We start from the raw sequence: 22,373 nt of genomic DNA on the forward strand, positions 1-22,373 counted from the left end.
ATTATCTCTCCCAGTTAGACGATACACGCTATGAAATCAGGGATCCTTGTCTTGTTTACTGGGTCCTCCCGACCTCCTAGAACAGTGCTAGGCTCAATACATTGTAGTTAAATTAATAAGCGAAAAGGCTTTCTGTGGGTCATCTCTAGTCATCCTCACAACAGCTTTAATGGTGCAGGAATATTGTCAATTTACAGATGAGAAAATGAATTCTAAAATGTACTAAATGCTTAGGGTACACCAGGTACTGTACTAAGCAGTTGAGTTGCAGAGGGGTTAAGAAGCTGGGCCCAGGTAACACAGCTAAGTTCACCATGAAATTCTATCTCTGTACTGTCCAACATGGTAGCCAGTACTCACATGTGGCTATTAAGCATCTGAACTGAAATGTGTCATAAATGTAAAATGCACATCGATTTCCAAGAATGAGTACAAAAAAGGTAAAAGATCTTACTAATGTTTCCATACTGATTACATGTTGAAATTATAACATCTTAAATCTATTGGGCTGAACAAAATATATTATTAAAATTACTATCTCCTGTTTCTTTTTACTTTTTTTAATGTGGCCACTTTACAAATTTAAATTACATGTGTGGCTTGCATTTGGCTCTTCTAGCTGTTTCCATGACACCTCATGTCTCTGTCTTCAGTATATTACCTCTTGGACCCTTGAGGGCAAGAGTGAAATGAGTTTGTCTTTCCTATGAGGATAAGAGCAAAGATATGCAGAAGGCATCAACAAGTCTCAAAAGGATTAACATACCTGTTATATACTGCTTGTGTCCCCCCAAATTTATATGTAAAAGCCCTAACCCCAAATGTGATGGTATTTGGAGGTGTAGGGCCTTTGGGAGATAATTGGGATTAGAATGAGGTCATGAGGATGAAGCCTCCGTGGTGGGATTAGTGCCCTTATAAGAAGAGGAACAGATACCAGAGCTTCCTTTCTCTGACTTGTGAGGACACAGTGAGAAGGTGGCCATCTACAAGCCAGGAAGGAGGCCTTACCAGAACCTGACATAACCAGCACCCTGATCTTGGAATCCTAGTCTCTAGAACTGTAGGAAAATAAATTTCTGTTGTTTAAGCCACCAGTTTGTGGTATTTAGTTATGGTAGCCCAAGCTGCCCGAGACAGTACCTAAAGATGAATGCCTGTCTCTGGAGGACAGTAAATCTCCAGAGGAAGAAATGGGCTAAAGTAGGCTCCAGGGTTACGTGTTTTAAGGAACTTCTGTTAAAGCAGATAGCCCCCTGCACAAAATTGAGAGTGGGGTCTGTGAAGAAGGAATTCCCAGTCTGATGGAGGTGGACGAGGCTGGCTGTCACAGAGCCAGAACTCCAGCCCTAGCATTACTGAGCATCTTCTACTCCCTTTTACTCCCTGCCAAGCGAGCAACCTTCTAAGAGGCTTTCTTCTGCCCCTATAGACGTGCTTACAAAGATGACATATTGACCTAGTAATTACAGTTCTTTTTGCCATTCAGTAAGCTGCGGGGGCTGGTTTTATGTGTCTGACTCTGTGGGCTGAGTCCATTTTCAGTGGGTTGGCAGAGTTGGGTTTCTGAACCTTTGATATTGAGGATCTCACCTCAGGTGACAGAGAATTCATAAAGGTGGTACTAAACAAAGAAACAAGATAGTAGCAGCTAACATTTATTGAATGCTTACTGTATCCAGCACCACCCTAAGAGCTTTATATGTATTCACTCCTGTAATCCCTACCTGTGAGGTAGGCATTATTATCATTATCCTCATTTTACAGGCGAGAAAGCAGAGGTATAGTAAATTTAAGGATCTTGCCCATGGCAACACCACTAGTGATTTGCAGAGCCAAGATTCATATACGGGACAGTGCCATGGAGTAGGGGTAACCTCCTGCTATCCACCTTGCCCAGACAGGAACCCATATGGCTGAGTTCCTCTGTCTTCATGCTCCACACTCCTCCTGGTCCCATCTGTGGGTGATGAAGCCATCGCCTTTGCATGCGTTCATAAGTCTGAGTCTTCACCATCTTTCTAGGCTTATCTGCCAGTTTCCCAATCGCCCTGTATGCCTCGGCCACACCAGTCCTTGGTTTCTGTTCATCTCACTCTTCACAAAGCTAAATTCCTCACATTCTTTCTGCTTCCAATCAAGTCAAGTCCTTAGAGAGCGAGCTTTGTTAACTAGCCTTTTACCCACCTCACTCTTCCTCAGCCCCTGCTTGCTTCCTACAAACGCCTATTACAGTAGTGATGGTATTTGCTTATTTGCTTGTCATTGCCTGCCTGTCTCTTCAGGAGTCCAGACTTTGACATGTCACTGTCACACCCTCAGTGTCCAATGTCATATCCTACACACAGTAGATGCTTAACAAATATGTGCTGAGTAAGTAAGTCCTTCTTTGGATTAGCCTGACATTCCTCATTCTGTATGTGTCAAGAGAAACAGCTCTTCAAAGAGTGATTTTTGAGTTTCAGGTATGTGCTCAGGTTTGCAAAGCTAAGCTGCTAAGTGGAACCAGGAGGAAGCTTGATGGAGTAAAAGTGGGTCAAGGAAGAGAAATGAAAAAACAAAACACAAGAGGAGGAAAGCAGAAAGGGCCTGTTACGCCTAGTAAGGAGAACAAATAAGGTTCGCTAAAGTTCATTGCATGACGGGTTGATTTCCAGTTGACTGAATGAGTTATCTGACTGGAGTGGAGTAAAGAGTGGGATGGAGCTCTGTCTTTACATGGTGAGGACTTACCTTCCATCTAGCCCTGCCCTGGGCCCTGTGGCTGGAGCTGAATGTGCACCAGTACACCTGGCAGTCAGCTGCTGTGCCTGGCAGTCCAGTTCCAGGAATCCTTACTGAACACCTACTACGTTACGTCACGCACCCTTCCTACTTGCTGAACAAAGGGACTGAAACCTGATCTTTGCCCTCTGGGAGCTCACAGACCCATCACCCCAACTAGCACCTCCTGAACAACTTAGTAGATGATCAGTAAACATTTTTGAAGTATTTGGATTAATGAGTGCATAGAATAGGGCCTTTGCCTTAAGAGTCTTAAAAGCAGTTGGGAATGTCAGGCAAGGGATATTTATTTAGAGACTGAGCCAACAATATAACTACAGAAGCTATGTTGACCTAGCTTTTGCAAATCGGAGGGGCTATAACCACTCTGCACATACCTATTGTAGGGGAGGAAAAAAAGTTTTTGCTCTATGTATCTTAGGTTCATTGGCTGGGGCCCTCAAATCAGACTGACAAAAGACAGATTAACAAGAGAAAAACAAATAGAAGTTTATTAATGTGTGTATCATGTACACATGGGAGCACTCTTGTGATAAGTAGATAAAGGGATATTAGAGCTTGGGCTTGTATAGCATCTTAGCCAAGAACGATAATTTTGTAGAGAAGTGACAAGACAAAGGAAAAGGACTTTGAGCTTCTAGAGGCAGAAAATTGTGAGAATGCAAATATGTGGGGAAACTAATGGGGGATAAAAGCTAGTTGGTAAGGTTTGTTCATGTTGACCCTTTCTGGGTGCCATCTTGTCTCCAATGATAAGGTTGTTATGCCCCTCCTGGTACAGAAGTGGGGAAGGAGAGGGAATTCCCTGGTGGTCCAGTGGTTAGGACTCGGTGCTTTCACTGCCAGGGCCCGGGTTCAATCCCTAGTCTGGGAACTAAGATCCCACAAGCCAAAAACAAGAAAAAAAAAAAGTGGGGAAGGGGACAGCTTAACAAGGGAAATTTATGTTCTGTTTTTAGGTAACTAGGGGGAAGGTGGAGAGCTTTTCTTATATCTTCTTCTCAATTGCCTTCAATTCAAAATAATCGTTGTACCAAAGTGGCCTATTTTGGGGTAGCATATTCTGCTACTCTTCACTACGAACCAGTAAAAAGATGAGGTCCTATCTCTGAGACGGCAGGAGGATTTAGTCTGTGCCTGGCACTGTGCTAACTACTTGTAATCATTACCTGGTTAACATTCCTCACAACTTCACAGGGCAGGTACTATTATTATCCTAATACCCATTTTAGAGCTGGGGAACGTGAAGTGTCAGAAGTGACTTGTTCCTATCACAGAGCTGGCCAGTCATCCCACCAACTGGATGTGGACCCAGGCAGGTCTGAATCGAAACCCCACTGGACATGGCTCCTTTGCACTCTGACCATCGACGTCACAAACAATAGGACAGAGCTTCTTGGTGAGGCAAAATGCAGCCATTAACTCACTGTTTCCTTTTCCTCTTCCTCCTCCTTTAAGTGGGGCATGCTTCACCCAGAGCAGTTAGTCCGAGGGTTTCAAACAGGTTTCTTAGGATTTAGCATGCCCATACTGATTGCAGAAACAGACTGATGGAAGATGTCCCCACTGGGAAGAGGAACCTGAACTTCCCATGTAAGGATGGCCCAGGGAGAAGGAAAAAGAAACAACCTGGGGACCCTGACTAATTTGACCAATGTATTACCGTGGGAGGGCCTGGGTCATTAGAGCTTTGGGGACGTGCCAACGAAGATAAATAAATTGGATTTCAGTGTGCTGTACCAAATCACTACGTCCCTGCAGACACTTAAACACAACAGTAACCTGGGCATGAAGTTTGCCATTTTGGCAAGGTCACAAAGATTCTGTTTCCCACCAGGGCAAGTTTCCCTCACCTAGGGATTTACAAATTCCTGTCCCCACTGTCAGGGACTAGATCAACTCTTACCAATACAGTCCTCAGCCCTTTTCCTTCCTTATCCTCAAGCCCCAGGGGCTTTTGCCTCCTGAGTCATTATGTAAATGACTTAAAGGCAGAATCTAAAGCCATTAACCAGGAACCCTCCCACCTTGACCATCTCTAGTTAACTGGATTCCTGCTTAACTGAAGGTTAAATAAAACGTGCCTTGTTTAAGGGCTTGTTATTGAAAATCTTTTTAAACTGTGTTAGTTCACGCACCTGCCTAAGTTTCTGGAGCAGAATGAAAATAATCACATTTTTGCTTGATGCTCAGACATCTTGCAGCGCCTTGGGGCATTATTCTGCCTAAACGTTAGGATTACAATTTCACTGTAGTTGTCGACTTTTGTGAGAAATGGGGCTCTAACTGTTCTAAGTTGAAGAAGAAATTTTAATTTAATTTTGTTGAGAGAAGTACAGCATCTTGCTTACCCCGTGCTTAGCAGAGTATCAGGGCATTTTCTCAAAAATTCTGATAAGTCGATGAATGTCTGATATGAATTTATTTCTTGCTGTTGTTTCTTTCCCCCCTAATAATAATTGTATCTGCTCTTTATTGATTGCTAGGGATGGTTCCAGGTGTTGTGCTAAGCACTTTGTGTGCTTTATATCATTGCATCCCTGCCACACAGTGGGTGGGTTTTACCTCACAGATCAGCCTCAGAGAGGTTGAATGACTTGGCCGAGATTCCAAAACTAGGAAGGGGGGCTTCCCTGGTGGCGCAGTGGTTGAGAGTCGGCCTGCCAATGCAGGGGACGCGGGTTCGTGCCCCGGTCCGCGAAGATCCCACATGCCGCGGAGCGGCTGGGCCCGTGAGCCACGGCCGCTGGGCCTGCGCGTCCGGAGCCTGTGCTCCGCAATGGGAGAGGGCACAACAGTGAGAGGCCCGTGTACCGCAAACAAAAACAAACAAAAAAACTAGTAAGGGACGAACTAGAATCCACATTACTTGCAGAGTTTTATGGATGGTAGTCTCCATCTGCATATGACGCTAGATAGGCAGGAATGCCCCTAAAACCATAAGGAAATGGAACCTACGTGAAATGAGCATTGAGGGGGGACAGACAGATATACACAGATATCCTCACCCACACCCACAGACACACACACACAGACACACACGTACCCTGGTCCTAGACACCCCATCGGTTAGGAAGCCAGGACAGTGTAGTAGTTTAGAGAAGTGATTTTCAAATTATCTGCAAAAAAGGGCCAGGCTGTTTGTTTTGTTTGTTTGTTTTGTTTATAACTTCCAACTTTTTGTGAGCTGATACCTTTGTAAAATAACAGATATAAATTATTAGAAGAATGAAGAATATAATACAATGATATAGAAGTCCAATTTTTAAATTATTATTACACTCAGCAGACATAAAATAACCGCCAAATAGTTATAAAATTTCTACCAGCTCACTCCCAATTTCCATTCTTCCTCTGTGGACAGGTAACAAGCAGTTGGGGGACCAGCAGAGGTACTCACTTTTCAGGGCTGGATCAGGCCAACCCTTGCTTCTCCAAGGGTGGTTACCAACAGGCAGTATGGGCCTCACGCCGGAGGGAGCTGAGCTTGCTGGAAATGCAGGATCTCAGACGCCACCCCCGATTGGCTGAACCAGGATTTGCAGTTTAACAAGATCACCAGGTGATTCTGGTGAGTGTTAAGGCTTGCGAAGCCCTGATTTAGAACAAAGGCTCTGAAGTCAGACCACCCACGCTAATCAAGCTCTATCTCTTACACCTGTGTGCCCTTGAGCACCTCACTTAACCCTGTGCTTCAGTTCCCTAGTTTTAACAGTATACTCCTCTTCTGGGCTGTGGTGATCCCTGCAATGTAATGCACCTGGAGGGTTAAGGGCAAATGAGAGAGCGCTCAGTGGAGCTTAGCCCTCTGGAAGGTAAGGACGCCATAGCTACTGTTGTTATTGCTAACGATTTTTTTTTTTTTTCCTTGCGGTACGCGGGCTTGTGGCCTCTTCTGTTGCGGAGCACAGGCTCCGGACGCGCAGGCTCAGCGGCCATGGCTCACGGGCCTAGTGCGCGAACCCGCTTCCCCTGCATTGGCAGGCGGACTCTCAACCACTGCGCCACCAGGGAAGCCCCCATTGCTAACAATTTTTTAAAAACATTTTCTTAGGCCATACTGTTGTCCTTGAGACATGAGCACCCAGGCCAAGGGTATTTACTTTAGTGTTTGATGTTTAATTAGCAGTCAGCTGTATGGAAAGTTTCCCCTCCCCCTTCCTGATCCTGGTCATTTGGCTTTGGGACCTACTGATGCTACTTAAGCCCCTTGGACAGGTTCCTCACCCCGCTCATGATCATCTATTGGTACTAACCATCCTGAACGGGGTGAGTCTACAGGAGGACCTAGAAGCTGGTAAGTTCTGGTTTCCCAGGCTGTTAAGGACTTTTCTTACCAGGGCTTGGTGGAGAAGAGGGGAGGGAGCTACTGCAGTTCAGCTGGGAGAGAAGACACATGCCCTTGTTGATGTGGTTTGGGTGACAGCAGTGACTCTGTCAACCCAGGTATCAGAAGTCCAGTCTAAGATTGACGAGTGCTCTCTTTCTTTTCTTCTGTCTACAGATAAAAGCCAGCATGTCCTCTAGTGAGACTGACAATTTTGTGAGCACAGAGCCGGGAAAAGGCAGCAAACCAAAGTGAACAGTCAGCTAAGTAGAGTTTGCTGGAGATTTACGCAGAAACCTACCCACAGAAGCAGGGCTGATGGATTTATAACAGGGGCGGGATAATTTGTTCTTGTGTGCGAAGATAAGGGTAAACATATTTCATGCTGTGATGTAAGCCCCTATCTGCAGAAGTCAGGAGAGATTCCCTGCCCTGTTGCTGAATCGTGTGCTTGACAAATTATCCTCAGAAGCTTATTTTAAGAGACTTTATCTGGAGGTCTCACTGGGGCCCAAATGTGAAAGGTGGAAGGACATGCCTGGGGGCAGAGGAGGGGGACTCTTCTGTCCCTGCACATCTGGAAGCTCAGAAATGAAAGTGGCACGGGGCTATAGTATTTGGAAAATCCTGGAGAGGAGCTGGGATGGAAGCGAGTAACTGTGTGATCCCTGGGCCTGATTGAGGAAATATGCCAGGAAACATGTGTTCCCATTTCAGCCCATCTTGGCCTTGGTCCAGCAGTCATACCCACCCTAGACCTGCCTCTGCCCTTTATTTTGTCAACAGCAGGTAGATAAAGTGCTCTTGGTTTCCAGAGCTTCTCATCACACTTCCTGGGAAGGAAGCCCTTACTGAGCTCTAGGAACTGGCTGGCTGTCTCCACCACACCTCTAGAGGACAAAGGCAGAGTCTTGATAATCTTTGTATCCCTTATGTGTAAATTTTCTATATGTGCTAAAAATGTTTACAGAAATAAGAAAGAAAGCTGGAGCTCTGAGGGTGAACCTCTTTAAGAAATACAGGAATGTAACTTAAATTTTGCAGAATTATCATTCTATAATATTTACTATTTGGTGTTCTGCCATTTTAAAAATAATTCTAATTAATCTGTAAGTAATTATTATCCCACTTTACAGATATTGAAACTGAGGGTCCAGAGCCAAGAAAACACAGATCTCATGTAATGAAGCCAGGACTCAAACCTACTACTGTTAGATGTCCAACCCCACTTTGTCCAAGCTGATGCTAGAGTCACGATCCCAGGCCCTCCATGTTCCTTTGGGGACTTCCCTGAGCCTAGGCCTGGGCCCCATGTTTCCCATTTGTAAAACTGGGGGAGGGATGGACTAGGATCCCACAGGCTGCTTGTCAGTGGGTGTCAGAAGTGCAGGAGAAGAAGGTGAGCAGCCCAGGACGCTGGGCTTTAAGGCTTGAGCAATGTCAAGTGGGAGTCCCCAGTAAATTGAGATGTTGCCACACAGACTTGGGCATGAGAAAAACTAACAGAGAGCCAGTCACTATCACAAGGGCTTCAAGGGGCAAATTCAACCCAGGTATCAGAAGTCCAGTCTAAGACTGATGAGTGACCAGGCTGGTGGGAGAGAAAACAGGTTGATCCCCAAAGATGTGTGTGGCCACAGTTGTGTGGAGAGTAAGGCCAGACACACATGCACGCACATGCGCACACCCACACGGGGATACAGCCATCAAGAGAGCATCTGTGTGCAGCCAGAGATACAAGCGACAGGATAAGATTCTTTTATGGTGCAGGTAATATCACCCCGACTCTCAGGCTTCCCCTACGTAGGACTTGGCAGGTGATTAAAGTCTCTTATTAGTCTTTATTCGTCATACTTTCCATATTCCTGGTGCAGACAGGATGTATAATATATTACATTTTATGGAAAACAAAGGATGAGATAGGTAATATATATATATTCATGTTTTTTTCCCATGATTTTTCCACATATAGACTATTTCTGTAAGTTTACCCAAAAAGCTTATAAGCATGGTTGCCTCTGAGTAGGGATCTAAGGACCAGAGTTGGGAAAGAGAGTAACTTTGCATTACATTCCCTTTTATAATATTTGAACCTTTTAATCATAGATATGGATTCCTTATTCAAAACAATAAACTGTTAAAAAAAAACACACACACACAAAAACAATGTTCCCGTGTCTGTCTTACACTCCGATGTTTCTGAATTGGTTCCTGTGAGTGAATGATTGTTTCTGAATGTGATTAATTCTGAGAGTATTTATGATACAGTTGGAGGCTGTTTATGGTTCAATGGAGAAGAGGGGATTGATGGAAGACCCTTGGAGGTGAAGAGGATGGAAATGCCCTAGAGGAGGGAAATTCCTCCAGCCCCAGCTAGGAAAGGCCATATTAACCACCAGGGAGTGATGAGTGTCAGTCATTCCAGTAAATCAGTTAAGAAATAAGCTGGACTCTTTGTCTGGACACCTAGCTGAAGTGGGAGTAGCTAGGAGTATGGGGAGGTTTGAACTGAATTTAGGGAACTTATATATATATATATTTTTTTTTTTGAAAATAAGATGACTGTACACACCAGACATTTCTTGCTGGACTGACCTGTGGCTGCATAACTGAGATGCAGACTTTAAAAGAACTAGCTGACTTTGTTTAGTACTGCAGGGAGCCAGACAGTGAGTAGGCATTTTGCTGGTCTCATCTCATTTAATCTTTAAATAATCCTAACAAGTAATATCCCATTTTACCTGTGAAGAAATTAAGACCCCAGGCAGTTAGGGGTTATTCAACTGGCCCAAGATGTCACAGCTGTTGATAATAGGGCAGAGTCACAATGTGGCTCCAAGTACTCTTTGATTCCACACCTTTGGCTCTACCCAACGCCGCCTGGAAGAAAAGGAGACAGGGCTTAATTACCTGCAAGAAACTGGCAAATAATTCTGCTAAGGTAGCAGGCTCTCAGACACTGGCTACATCAGAATCTCCTGCAGAGCTTGTTAAAACACTTATTGCTAACCCCACCCCCATGGTTCAGATTCAGTAGGTTTGGGCTAAGGCCTGTGAATTTGTGTTTCTAACAAGTTCTCAGGGGATGCTGATACTCTGGTCTGGGGGCTCCACTTTGAGAACTACTGCCATAAAGTAAAGAGATTAGAAAAGGGGCTCTTAAAGCTTATTTGGTGATTTTAGTGTCAAACATGGGAATAGGGCAATTACGTGCTGTTTATATTTCTTGTAATTATTTCCTTTGTGTTTTTGTTTGGATTTTAATAAAATACTTTTTGGAAATATCCACCTATCTCATCTATTTTAAGGGGAAAAAGGGAAATGACTTTGTGTCTACAGGCAAATCAGAGAGTAAGGGGGAGCATTTACCTTAAGGTTTGGAGTTCAGACATGGCCAGAGGACTCCCTAGAGGAAAGACCCAATCACTAGTCAGGACTCTTCTGGTCACAAGTGACAAAAATCTAACTTCACTCATTTAAAATTGTATTTGGTTGTGTGTAACAGAAGCTCACTTTACACAGGTGTCTTGGAACCAAGTTTCTGATTTTGTTGTACAATAACACTTCTGGAGTTAGGTGGTCACTGGCATTGCTTTAGAAGGTCAACAATATCAGGTCTGACATCTCTTTTTTTATTTTCTTTTTTTACTCATGACTCATTTGCTCAAATTTTTTTTTTACTCGCTTACTCAAAGTGGCTGCTGTGGCCCCAGTCATCACATCTGTGTTCTAGTGAGAAAGAAGGTGGAGGGCTTCCCTGGTGGCACAGTGGTTGAGAGTCCGCCTGCCAATGCAGGGGACATGGGTTCGTGCCTCGGTCTGGGAAGATCCCACATGCCGCGGAGCGGCTAGGCCCGTGAGCCATGGCCACTGAGCCTGCGCGTCCGGAGTTTGTGTTCCGCAACGGGAGAGGCCACAACGTGAGAGGCCTGCGTACCGCAAAAAAAAAAAAAAAAAAAAAAAAGAAGGAAGGTGGAGAATGGAAGGGGTGTGGTCCATCTCATCAGTTGTTCATATCCTTCTTTAAGGCTTCAACTGTGTCACATAACCATATCTAGCTGCAAGAGAAATGGATAGAGTGAATGGTTAGTTGGGTACATTGCCTCCCTACACAAAATGAGGATTTTGTAGTCAAAGGAAAAGAAGTGATTGGATATTAGGAAAGCACTTAATAATCATGCACAGCAAATTGGGCAGAATGGGGAATAAATTGCCTTTATGAGAAAAGCAAGAATGGAGTGGCTTCAGGAAGGCTGTATGAGTTAGCTTTTGCTTCATAACAAACCACTCCAAAACCTAGTGACTTTAAAGTTTAAGTTCAGACAAATATCTATTTGATGATGAATCTGTGGATTGACGACTTGGACTGGGCTCATCGGGGAGACTCATCTCTGCTCCATGTGGTGTCACCTGGACACAGTGTTACTGCTGTGACCTTAGCTAGATGGCTGGGATGTTTGGGACACCTGGGATTTTCTTTCTACGTGGTTCTTGCCCTACATTCACCTTCTTCACGTGGTGGTAGAACAGTTTCAGAGAGCAGCAAATTATTTTTTTTTGAGAAACAAACCCTCAAAAACTTGGTGAAGTAAGTCACCACCACTGCATTTGCTCGTCTGTGAGCTATGAGTCATCGTTTTGGACTGGGCTGAGCTTGATGATTCTTCTGATGATCTCTGGTGTCTCACATGTGGCGTGACTGGGACCAAATGGTTTATGATGGTCTTCTTTATGGCTGGCAATTGTTTCTGGCTATTGGCTGGGCCATCTGTCTCCAGCAGGCTAGCCTGGGCTTCTTCACATGGTGACTGAGTTCTGAAAGCTGCAAGAGAAAGGGTGGGTCCCAACGTATAGGTGCTTTTTAAGCCTGTGCTTGCATTGCATTTGCTGATGTCCTACTGGCCAAAGCAAGTCACTTGGTCAAGACCTGAATCAGTGTGGAATGGGACTGTGCAAGGTTGTGTATACAAGGAGGCAAGGCTTACTGGGGCCCATTACTGTATCACAATCTACCACATATACCCTAGACCAAGGACTTGAATGTCTGCAGGGTACTCCTTATCATGTCTTTGCCTTTCTCTGCATGTCATCTTCATTCCTTTACACAAACTACTTCCCCTAAGTCTGGAATCCAGGAATCACTTCTTCAGCTTCCCACCTAAAGGGAAACAGGTCTCTTCCTCTTTAATTCTATTCTGAAAATAGCTAGGAAGAACTTTGATTGGTCTGCTGTGGGTCAGATGCTCACCCCAAGGCTAAGCAATTGGGATACGATCATTGGCAGCTCCCAACAGACCCTCATATTTGGAGAGAGGCTGCAGAAGGAGCAATTTTAGAGACACCATTCTAAAAGTGAATTGAGATCCCTTCTGGAATAATGGAGATATAGTGGCCAGAAAAGACAAATAGATGTGCAGTGTTGGGGACCATTGAACAGAAAACCTCACAGGCTCTCTTTTTAGAAGTTTTTTTTTTTTTTGATTTATTTGTTTTGTTAGGTGGTTGGGAGAGTCTGGATTTAATAAGAACTTAAGCTAGTTTAAAAATCAGTTTCTATTGTTTTCCAAAACATTACCTTATTAAACCAATCTACACATTTTCCTTACTTTCTTTGAAAAAATGCAGATTAACATCCATGGCTGGCCCCCCATGGGAAGGTTTCTAACTGAGTGTTCTTTGTGGCAAATATACAATAGAGATTACATTACTTGTCACTCACCTCCGTCTGAGATTGTGTTGGGAAAACAGCACACAGAAAGCAAAAGAAGAAAGACTTGCGTCCTTAATTGGCACATCAGTCACATCAATGAGGGTCTATTTTTTTCCTCCAATCCTGTTAGGAATTTAAGAGCATATGCTAACAAAGTTCCACATTGGGATCTGTGAATATATGGGATTTGAGGCAAACAGAAATCACTGGGATCACCTCCGCCGTGCAGGGGTCTCTGATGGAGGCATTCCACCTGAGTGTCACTGAGGGTCCCCAGCATGAGCGGAGTGTAAGGGCCCACTCTCGCTTTTTAATTGGATTGAAGGAAAGTTAAGAGAGGCAACCACTGAAAGTGCAGGAGAGTGGAGGAATGCTGGCCTTTGGGGAATGCTACCCAGTTTCCACAAATAGTAGAGATTCCTGAAAGGCTTTGAGGGAGGCTCTGCTGGGTAGCCATGGCGATGCTGTGCTTCTCGCCTCCCTGCTGCCAAAGAGCGAGTTTGTTCCTCTTTCCCAGGAGCCTTAGCTGGTGCAGCCGTGGCTTATTTCAGAAACCTTCTAGACACAGCTCCTTCTCGGAAGCACTTCATTACTTGGTGGAACCTGCTCCTCCCTGTCTTGGTGCCCTGCGGTGTTTCACAGGCACCCCTTCTGCACAGCAAACATTTGCCAGTAATTGTGGTACCACCGCTTTTATTTAACCTGCTCTGGTTTGCTTCAAGGGGTTATTTAGTTCTCTTTTCGATTCTTTGCTGGCAGTTAGGGTGTGTTTATCAGCAGGATTGCTGAGGAGTCTCGGCTGTGACTTTGGAATATGAAAACAGTCTGGCTTCACATATAGCCAGTTCAAAATTAATGTTCCCTTCTCCCTGCATTCCTTGGCTATCTCATCTCCCCTACGCACTGGTCCTGAATGGGAATTTATGGGAGATGGTTGGGCCCAAACAGGGATTTCTCATTGAATGCAGTGGACAAGCCAAAATGAGAAAAGTTTAAATCAGGTATGTTGTGCAGAGGTCCATGAGAAGACTCAAGAAGAATCCATGGGTTTCAAGGTTGGGCTACAGAGCCAGGAGCTAGTTCAAGCTACTCAGGGTACATTTATGGTGCCAGGAGTGGAGGTGGGAGCTGGGGGGTGGGGAAGGGAAACGAGAAGTTTTCAAATGACTCACGGACCCAAGAGAAGGAAAACCTGAGATGTGTTTGTGGATATAAAGTGGAGGGGGGCTACACCCCCTACTTGAGCCAATGCCCCTCTATTCTTATATTTTCCATATTGAGTGACCAGCTAAGATGCATAATTTTTTAAATTAGCAAACTCTACATTTTTAGGGCAGCTTTCGATACACAGAAACATTAAGAACAAAGTACAGAGTTCCCATAAACCCCCTTTCCTCCCCCTCCTCAGCTTCCTCTATGATTAACATCTTGCATTAGTGATACATTTGTTGCAATTGATGGACCAATATTGATACATTAACTAAAGTCCATAGTTTCCCTTAGAGTTTACTCCTTGTTGTACACTCTATGGTTTTGCCAAACTCATAATGTCATGTATCCACCATCACAGTATCACGAATAGAATAGTTTTACCGCCCTAAAAATGCTCTGTGTTCCGTCTATTCATCCCTCCCCTGAAACTCTGGAAAACAATGAGCTTTTTACTGACTCCATATTTTTGTCTTTTCCAGAATGTCATATAATTGCAACCATTTAGCCCATAGACACCAACCCAAGGAGCTGGACAAGTATCTCCAAGGAACGCAGGAAGGTAAGTGTTAATGAAGCTATATTTCTTGCTTGCTACATCTGTTTTACCAACTTTTCTGCAAAACATGTTTTGAGCAGTCATGTTGCTCCAAACATAGGAGGTATAAAATTAAATGAAATATGGTGTCTGCCTTTGTGGGTGAGGCTGATGAGTCAACATATAATTGGATAATACACTCTGATGACAGTCCTTGCAGGGTGCTCTGGGGGCATCCATGTGTCTCTTCATCCCACAATATATATTGAGTGCCTGCTGTGTTCCAGGTGTTGTGCTGGGCTGGAGACACAGAGATGAAAGAGGCACATGATCTGCCTACAAGGATCTCACTTTCCGCTGCAGGGGGTGACCTGTAAACACGATTCAGGGCAGCAAGGGCCAAGATGGAAACAAGAGATAACAGAACTCCTTGGAAGAAGGCATGGTTGAGAGTCTTTGCTTAAACTCTTTTTTTTTTTTATGCTTTAGGCAGAGGAAGTAGACTTCTTATTTTATCATAAAACCATTTATGGAAATGTGTACACGTAACTACTTTAGCTAAAAAATTCTCTCTGTTTAATCTGAAGCCTGAGATGATAAATTCCTCACTCTGCAGAGGAAGCCTCAGTATTGCAGCATTAAATATAGATCATTGAGCTTCCTGAGGTGGAAGATGGAAGCCAGCATGCGGAGGGCAGTCCTGCTTAGATGAAAATGACATCCTCAGTTAGTTCCCGCTATGAATTCTCCTGGGGTCTAGTGAATGAATTTGATGCTCAGGGGCAAAAGTAGCCTTGCTTTTTCTTTTGGATGAAGAATCAATCATTGCCTGTCCTGGTCTGGTTGGCTGTTTTATTTATTTATTTATTTAAAATACATTTATTTATTTATTTTTGGCTGTGTTGGGTCTTCGTTGCTGCGCGCGGGCTTTCTCTAGTTGCGGCGAGCGGGGGCTACTCTTCGTTGCGGTGCACGGGCTTCTCATTGTGGTGGCTTCTCTTGTTGCGGAGCACGGGCTCTAGGCACACGGCCTTCAGTAGTTGTGGCACGTGGGCTCAGTAGTTGTGGCTCGCGGGCTCTAGAGCGCAGGCTCAGTAGTTGTGGCGCACGGGCTTAGTTGCTCCGCGGCATGTGGGTCTTCCCAGACCAGGGCTCGAACCCGTGTCCCCTGCATTGGCAGGCGGGTTCTTAACCACTGCGCCACCAGGCAAGTCCCTGGTTGGCTGTTTTAAATAAGACTCTGCCCCAATGGGAGCCTCTCACGGTTTGGCCAGGACAATTAGAGAAAGGCCAAAGGTGCCCTGGAGTGTGATTCCCAGCCGAGAGTTGAATGTGAGTGAGATCTGACAGCTCCACACGGCCTCTCTGCACCAGCAGATGTTTTCTGCCCAGGACAAGGAGACCTAACGAGTATGTTCATCTTTCACCCCCAGTTCACATGTGCTAGCCCCTGCCTGATAAAGAAGTTGACAGGTATTCAATCTGCCTGTACTATGTAGTTCTGCCTACTGCAGGTTTCCATGAGGTGTTGCTTGAGGCTGCATCTCCCAGGCTTCCCAGCTGGGCTGCCTTGTCCAGAACTGTTTGTCGCTGCTACAGTACAGCAGTTAAGAACATGGGCTCTGGATTTAGACAGTTTTGGTTTTGAAATCCAATTCTGCCACTGACTAGCTATGAGGTGGACAAGTTGCTTTACCCCTCTAGACCTACCTGTAAAATGAGAATAATAATAGTATCTGTGTATCAGGATCCCAAAAGGAAATAGGTACTGTACTCAGATAAGGATCATTCAAACAGGACTTGTTCACAAAAGGAGAAATCATAGATGTGTGAAAGGTTTAGGGAACCACCCTAGATAATGAGGGAACCCAGGTTAACAGCACAGAGCTAAGCCACTCCTAAGCCACTAGGAAAGAGGGGAGAAAGAAGGAACAGGAACCAAAATGGGGCAGTGGTTCTTAATAAAGGTCTCTGAGGGCTCCCCCAGTGGCGCAGTGGTTGAGAGTCTGCCTGCCGATGCAAGGGACATGGGTTCGATCCCCAGTCCGGGAGGATCTCACGTGCTGCGGAGTGGCTGGGCCCGTGAGCCATGGCCGCTGAGCCTGCGCGTCCGGAGCCTGTGCTCAGCAACAGGAGAGGCCACAACAATGAGAGGCCCACGTACCACAAAAAAAAAAAAAAAAAGGTCTCTGAGAAAAGTTATGACCTTAGTCCACCGGAAATGACTTTACAGGAGGCAGCGGGCAATCTGACTTGACTTTCCTTCCTTTCTCCAAAATTCTGCTCTCCTAAGGCTCCCTGCTGGCCAAACCCAGCTAGAAGCTGGAGGACATGAGAGGAGGCAGTATAATCTGTACAGACCAGCCTGCCAGGGCAGAGAGCAAAATGGAGGAGAGTGGGGATGGCTGTGTAGGTCAAACATCCTGCACAAACTCGTTCACGGCGTGGCTCAGCTGATTAAACAATGAAATGGCATTAAGGGCTATCACAGTTCTGGGCATCAAGTGTTTAATGAAAGTTAGCTAAGATTATTAGTATTTCTCTTTTCTAGGTCAAAAGTGAAATAGTTGTCAATGATTGAGGGCTGAGCACATGAAGTAGGACCTGTCTGGAGTAATAGAGGGTTATACACATGGTCCCCACCCAAGCCCACGTAATAAGTCTATGCTTCCTTTGGTATAAAAGGAAAGTTAAGTTTTTTGTTTGTTTGTTTGTTTTGCGGTACGAGGGCCTCTCACTGTTGTGGCCTCTCCCGTCACGGAGCACAGGCTCCGGACGCGCAGGCTCAGCGGGCATGGCTCATGGGCCCAGCCGCTCCGCGGCATGTGGGACCTTCCCAGACCGGGGCCCGAACCTGTGTCCCCTGCATCGGCAGGCAGACTCCCAACCACTGCGCCACCAGGGAAGCCCGAAAGTTAAGTTTTGTTTCTCCTCTCTGAGGAATGCTCAAATACTTCTTGCACCCTGTTCCACTTTCTGCACTCCTATCATCTTGTCTTCGCCATTTCTGGTAGTATATGGCCATGCTATTATGAAGAAAATGTGATTTAAGCTACTAGTCACTAAAGTAGTGGTTCTTGAAAGAGTAAGCGTTCTTTGGGTTATTGGAGGGGTGGGAAATGGGGCCTCGACTTGCCAAGATGCTCCCTGTCAGGGGGTGTCCTCTCTGCAGGTAGCATCTGAGATTTAATACCAGCAAACACTTGCGAAGAATTTTGGATTCCAGACACTGTTTTACTAAGCGTCCTACATGCATCTTCATGAACCCTCACAGTCGCCCTTTGAGGCATTGTTACCCTCACTTTACAGATGAAGAAACTGAGGCACCAAAAGTTTCAACTTTTTAACCTAAGTTCTCAAAGGTCCAAGTAGCAGAGCCAGAAATTGAATCCAGTCTGACTGCAGAGTCTCTGTTTTTCTCTACACTGGCTGTGTTGGCATTCCTGCCTCATAGTACGTGTTCAGGAAGTACTTATTGAATTAACTGGAGTAAATGCACAGAGCTATAGAAAGTTTAGAATGTTTTAACTCCATGGACTATACACCCTTGTTTGAAGGAAAGGCTGATGTAATGAATTTATGTCCATGAGGCACAGGAAAAAGCCAGATTTAGCACTTTAAAGTCATTCTGTTCTTATATATAAAATTATTTATGTAGGATCCATTTTGGCATGCAGATCATTACCTAACATGGTATAAATACACACACTCACACACAAACTACACACACCATGTCTTTCCCAGGTGGGGACAAGCTGGGGTAACTTAGAGAGCGAGATTCCGACTCATCGACTCATCGCTCTGGAAATTCCAAGAGCTCACATTTAGAATGTTGCCTTCGGTGGGAAGCAGCTCATAGCCGCATAGAGGAGTGAGATACATGTTATCATGGCCGTTGGGCTTGACTGTAGTTTAACCTCAAGGTCACTGGGAGGCCAGAGCGGAACAAAGGAAAGAATGTTGGCCCCTGAGTCAGCTGAGCCTCCAGGCACACTGGCCTCCCTCTGCTGGCCTGCCCATCGGCGCCGGCGCCGTGGCAGTCTGTACCAGCCTTTAGCAACGCAGCCACGTTCTTCCCACAGTAAGAGAACCCACCCCCTCCTGGGCAGGAAAGCAGGGCCCCTCCCTGCCTGGCCCTCGTTCCTTCTTGCCCTCACAGCCCATCTCCCCACTCATACAAAAGACTTTTTCAGAAACTGGTTACCTAGACTTGAACTTTTCAACAAGGCTTTTTGTTTCGTTTTGTTTTTTCTTTAAGCTCCACAGCTAAAATACCAGATCCTGCTGTTGCTAAGATTAAGGATTTTCTTCCCGTTTTCTCCCTCAGCTCAGTTTCCGTTGACTGGGAAGGACCAAGAGATGGATTACTGTTCCCTTGCCAAAGGCAGAGAGGGTGCTTGAGCTCCTGGGGCTTACACAGGGATTTGACGTTACTCGGACTTGTGCTAATCATTCTTAGTTATTCCTCACGCTCTCCTAAAAGTGACACGCAATTGTGTCAGTAACTAAGCCCTCCCGAACAAAACCACTCAGCCCTAAGTGTACACAGGAGAACCAGGAATTGGAGTAAAAGGTCATTTAACATGAATATTTATATATTGTACATAGTGTGTTCCATGATTCATTCAGCTTATTTTCATTTTATGCATTTTCTTCCCACTTGCAGTCTTTATTTATTACAAAGTTGAGGCTGTTAGCAAAATAACACTTAGGGGTGGGTTTTCTTTTTCCCTTCAATTTTTTTCCTGCTTTCTACTTTATCTCTGGGAAGGTGTGCCAGTATAGCAACAAAACTGGTCACTGCTGCCAAACCCCAAGAGACTGATGGCATATTGTTCTGAGCCGAGCATCTTTGCCAGGCTTTTACCACTGAGGGCTGAGCACGGTGGCTGTGTGAGCCCTGTGGTTACTGAGCTGCAGCAGCTCACGTCAGTCACCATCTAGGGACAGGAATCACCCATTCCTCTGACTTTTGATGTGGAATTGCAGGTACCAAGATGGCTTGAGGGTTCACTGGGTGCCTGTAGTCTGGAGCTGGAAAGACTTGGGTTTATGGACCAGCACTGCCACTCACTTGCTCTGTGAAACTGGGCAAATCACTTTAACATTCTGAGCCTCCGTTTCCTCTTCTACAAAATGAGCATAATCACAGAACCTTCTTGGTAAAGGTAGGCACATGTTAAAATGTATAAAATGTGTGTACACACTGGGCTTGACATATGACAAGTTCCAAACAAATGTTAGCTCTAATTACACACACATGATCCTAACAGTAGCCCAGGAGGTGATGAGGAAATGCAAACCCTAGGGGATTAACTCCCTTTCCTAACACAGGCATCTAAAGCATTTTGTTATCCAGTCCATGTTTGTTTCCTTCCGAAGCTTGTGATCTATTCATGATGGAACACACCTCAACACCCCTTCCCTCTTTTTATCAGAGGTATTTGAAGTCTGGAAAATTTGGCCTTTTGGGGCCTTGACCTGGATACGAATGATAAGAACAAGTAAAAAACATTCAGGTTTTCCTCCTGCCAGTGCCTGTGTTGAGTTAGAAATGTCATCCTAATGTTTTGATTCAGGGCTGAGTTCCATCCTTGTGGGAGCTACAATTCCCAGCACTCCTAAACTTCGTGGCTGCCATCATGGTCTTGACAAATGGTTTACCAAGAGGTGCATCCCCCAGTTCCAGGGGAATATCCTGTCCAGTTCTGAATGTCATTTTCCAAGAAAAACAGACACACACTTGGGCATGCCAGGAGGAAGGCCACCAGGATGGTGAGGGTTGTGAGAATATACTAAGAGCAACAGTTGCTAGATCTCAGATGAAGAGGCCTGATGCATGGGAAACAGATTACCTTTACCTTTGAGGCTTCGGATGGAAGGTCTTGGGCAACAGGTAGGAGTTACTGGGAGATAGATTTGGGTTCAACTGGAGAGAAAAAGTTTCAAGCCTGAAAACAGTTCAGCAATAGAATTATCTGTGATGAAGAGCTGAGTTTCTCATCCCTTAGAAGGGATGTGCCCAGTGGACTTAGAAGCAATTTTTAACAATGTTATTCTAAGGATTTATGCATAGACAAGAAGATAGCTAAGGTCCCTTCCAGCCCAAAGATTCCATCATTGTGAAGTAACTGTCTGCAGATTTGCAAAAGGCTTTCCTACATCTATTTTCTTTCATTCATATGCAGTTGATCAGTTGACCAACAAATAGCTTTGTGCTTCCTACCGTATGACACTAGGTACCAAGTATGCATCAGAAAACATCTTGCTCTCAAGTACCTTATAGTCTTGTGGGGTAAATGGACAAGAAAACAGACATTTGTAACAGAGTGTGGTAAGGGTTATAAGAGGAAGCACAGGGAGCTGGAGATGAGAGAAGGCTTCCTGTTGGAAAGGACCACCAGGATGGGACCTGCAGGAGCTGGCTAGGTGAGTAGTGGGAAGACAGAGCAGGAAAGGCATTAGCATGAGCAAAAGCCTAAAAAACAAGGCAGGGTGAGGGAGTTGTGAACAGTTCCGTTTGCCTGGAACAGAGTCCATAGAGATGAAAGTAGGGACAAAAAGAGATGAGACTCGAGAAAGAGGTGGTAGATGGTAAAAATGGCCACAGATTCTTTTCCTCCTATTAACAGGGGAAGTCTATTTTCCCATCTCTGAGTTGACTGTGGGACTTGCTTTGGCCCATGAAAAATGAACAAATGTGACACAAGAAGAGGCTTGAAAAATGTTTGTACATGGAAGCTTTTTGCTACTCTTGGAAACTTACAATGACATTTTTTTTTTTTTTTTTTTTTTTTTTTGCGGTATGTGGGCCTCTCACTGTTGTGGCCTTTCCTATTGTGGAGCACAGGCTCCGGACGCACAGGTTCAGTGGCCATGGCTCACAGACCCAGCCGCTCCGCGGCATGTGGGATCTTCCCGGACTGGGACACGAACCCGTGTCCCCTGCATTGGCAGGCAGACTCTCAACCACTGTGCCACCAGGGAAGCCCAACAATGACATTCTAATAAGTCCAGGGTATCCTCATGGATGATGAGAGATGCTTGCCACAGTTTCTTGGTCACCCCAGTCTACAGCCAGCTATCTTCAGAAACAGAGTCACACAGCTGACCTGCAGTTGCCCATGGATGGATAAGTGAGCCCTGCTGATACTGGCTCAAAGCACCACAGAATCACGAGCTAAATAAATGGCTTTTGTTTTCATCCATTAAGTTATTATTATTATTAGGTAAAAGCTAATTGATGTGTCAGTCAGAGAGATTTATAAATCATGTTAAGGAATTTAGATATGAATCAGAGAATGCCAAGGGTTCTTCAAAGAGTTTAAGCCATGAAAGTGGTCGTATCAGATTTGTGTTTCAGAAAAATCACTGTTGGACCCAGCCAATGAGATCATGTGTAGTTAAGCATCTTGCAAATTGTGAAGCAGGGTGCAAATACAGTTGATGAGTAAAAATAGTAAGGATGCACGAGACACAATTTCAAGGCAAACCCTTCAAATCAAACCCTCTGAAAACAGCTAGCAATGGCGCATCTGGCTACAAATTATCTCCCAAGCAAGTAACTTGCTGCTGGTAGCCAGCCCTGGGCCTAGAAGAAGAGCTGGACAAAGCAAGGTGGCACGGGGGAAGGGCAGAATGTGCTAAGACCATAGGAAACTCACTTTTCTTAAAGATGACCTGGATCAGCAGTTCTTCAGGCTAATTTGGTCCCTGGATCAAAGACCTGGGTCAAGGGGCCTCAGGAAAACCTTTCAGGAGATTATCATAAGGAGATAATCAGAGAATCGCACAAAGATTGGTGA

At 45.0% G+C, this 22,373-nt stretch overlaps 1 long non-coding RNA gene across 2 annotated transcripts in view; it reads left to right on the forward strand.

Annotated features, from left to right (window-relative positions):
* LOC132508055 (uncharacterized) overlaps positions 1-22,373 on the forward strand; it is a 101,195-nt gene that overhangs the window by 11,456 nt on the left and 67,366 nt on the right. The window contains exons 3-5 of one of the 2 annotated variants that reach the window (XR_009536405.1): positions 6,149-6,355; positions 7,289-8,928; positions 14,513-14,592. This is a non-coding gene — a long non-coding RNA (uncharacterized LOC132508055). The remainder of the gene's footprint in view (positions 1-6,148; positions 6,356-7,288; positions 8,929-14,512; positions 14,593-22,373) is intronic. The other variant, XR_009536404.1, reaches the window with a different exon arrangement.

The sequence above is a fragment of the Lagenorhynchus albirostris genome, chromosome 17 (assembly GCF_949774975.1).
Source record: "Lagenorhynchus albirostris chromosome 17, mLagAlb1.1, whole genome shotgun sequence".
Classification (NCBI taxonomy): domain Eukaryota; kingdom Metazoa; phylum Chordata; class Mammalia; order Artiodactyla; family Delphinidae; genus Lagenorhynchus; species Lagenorhynchus albirostris.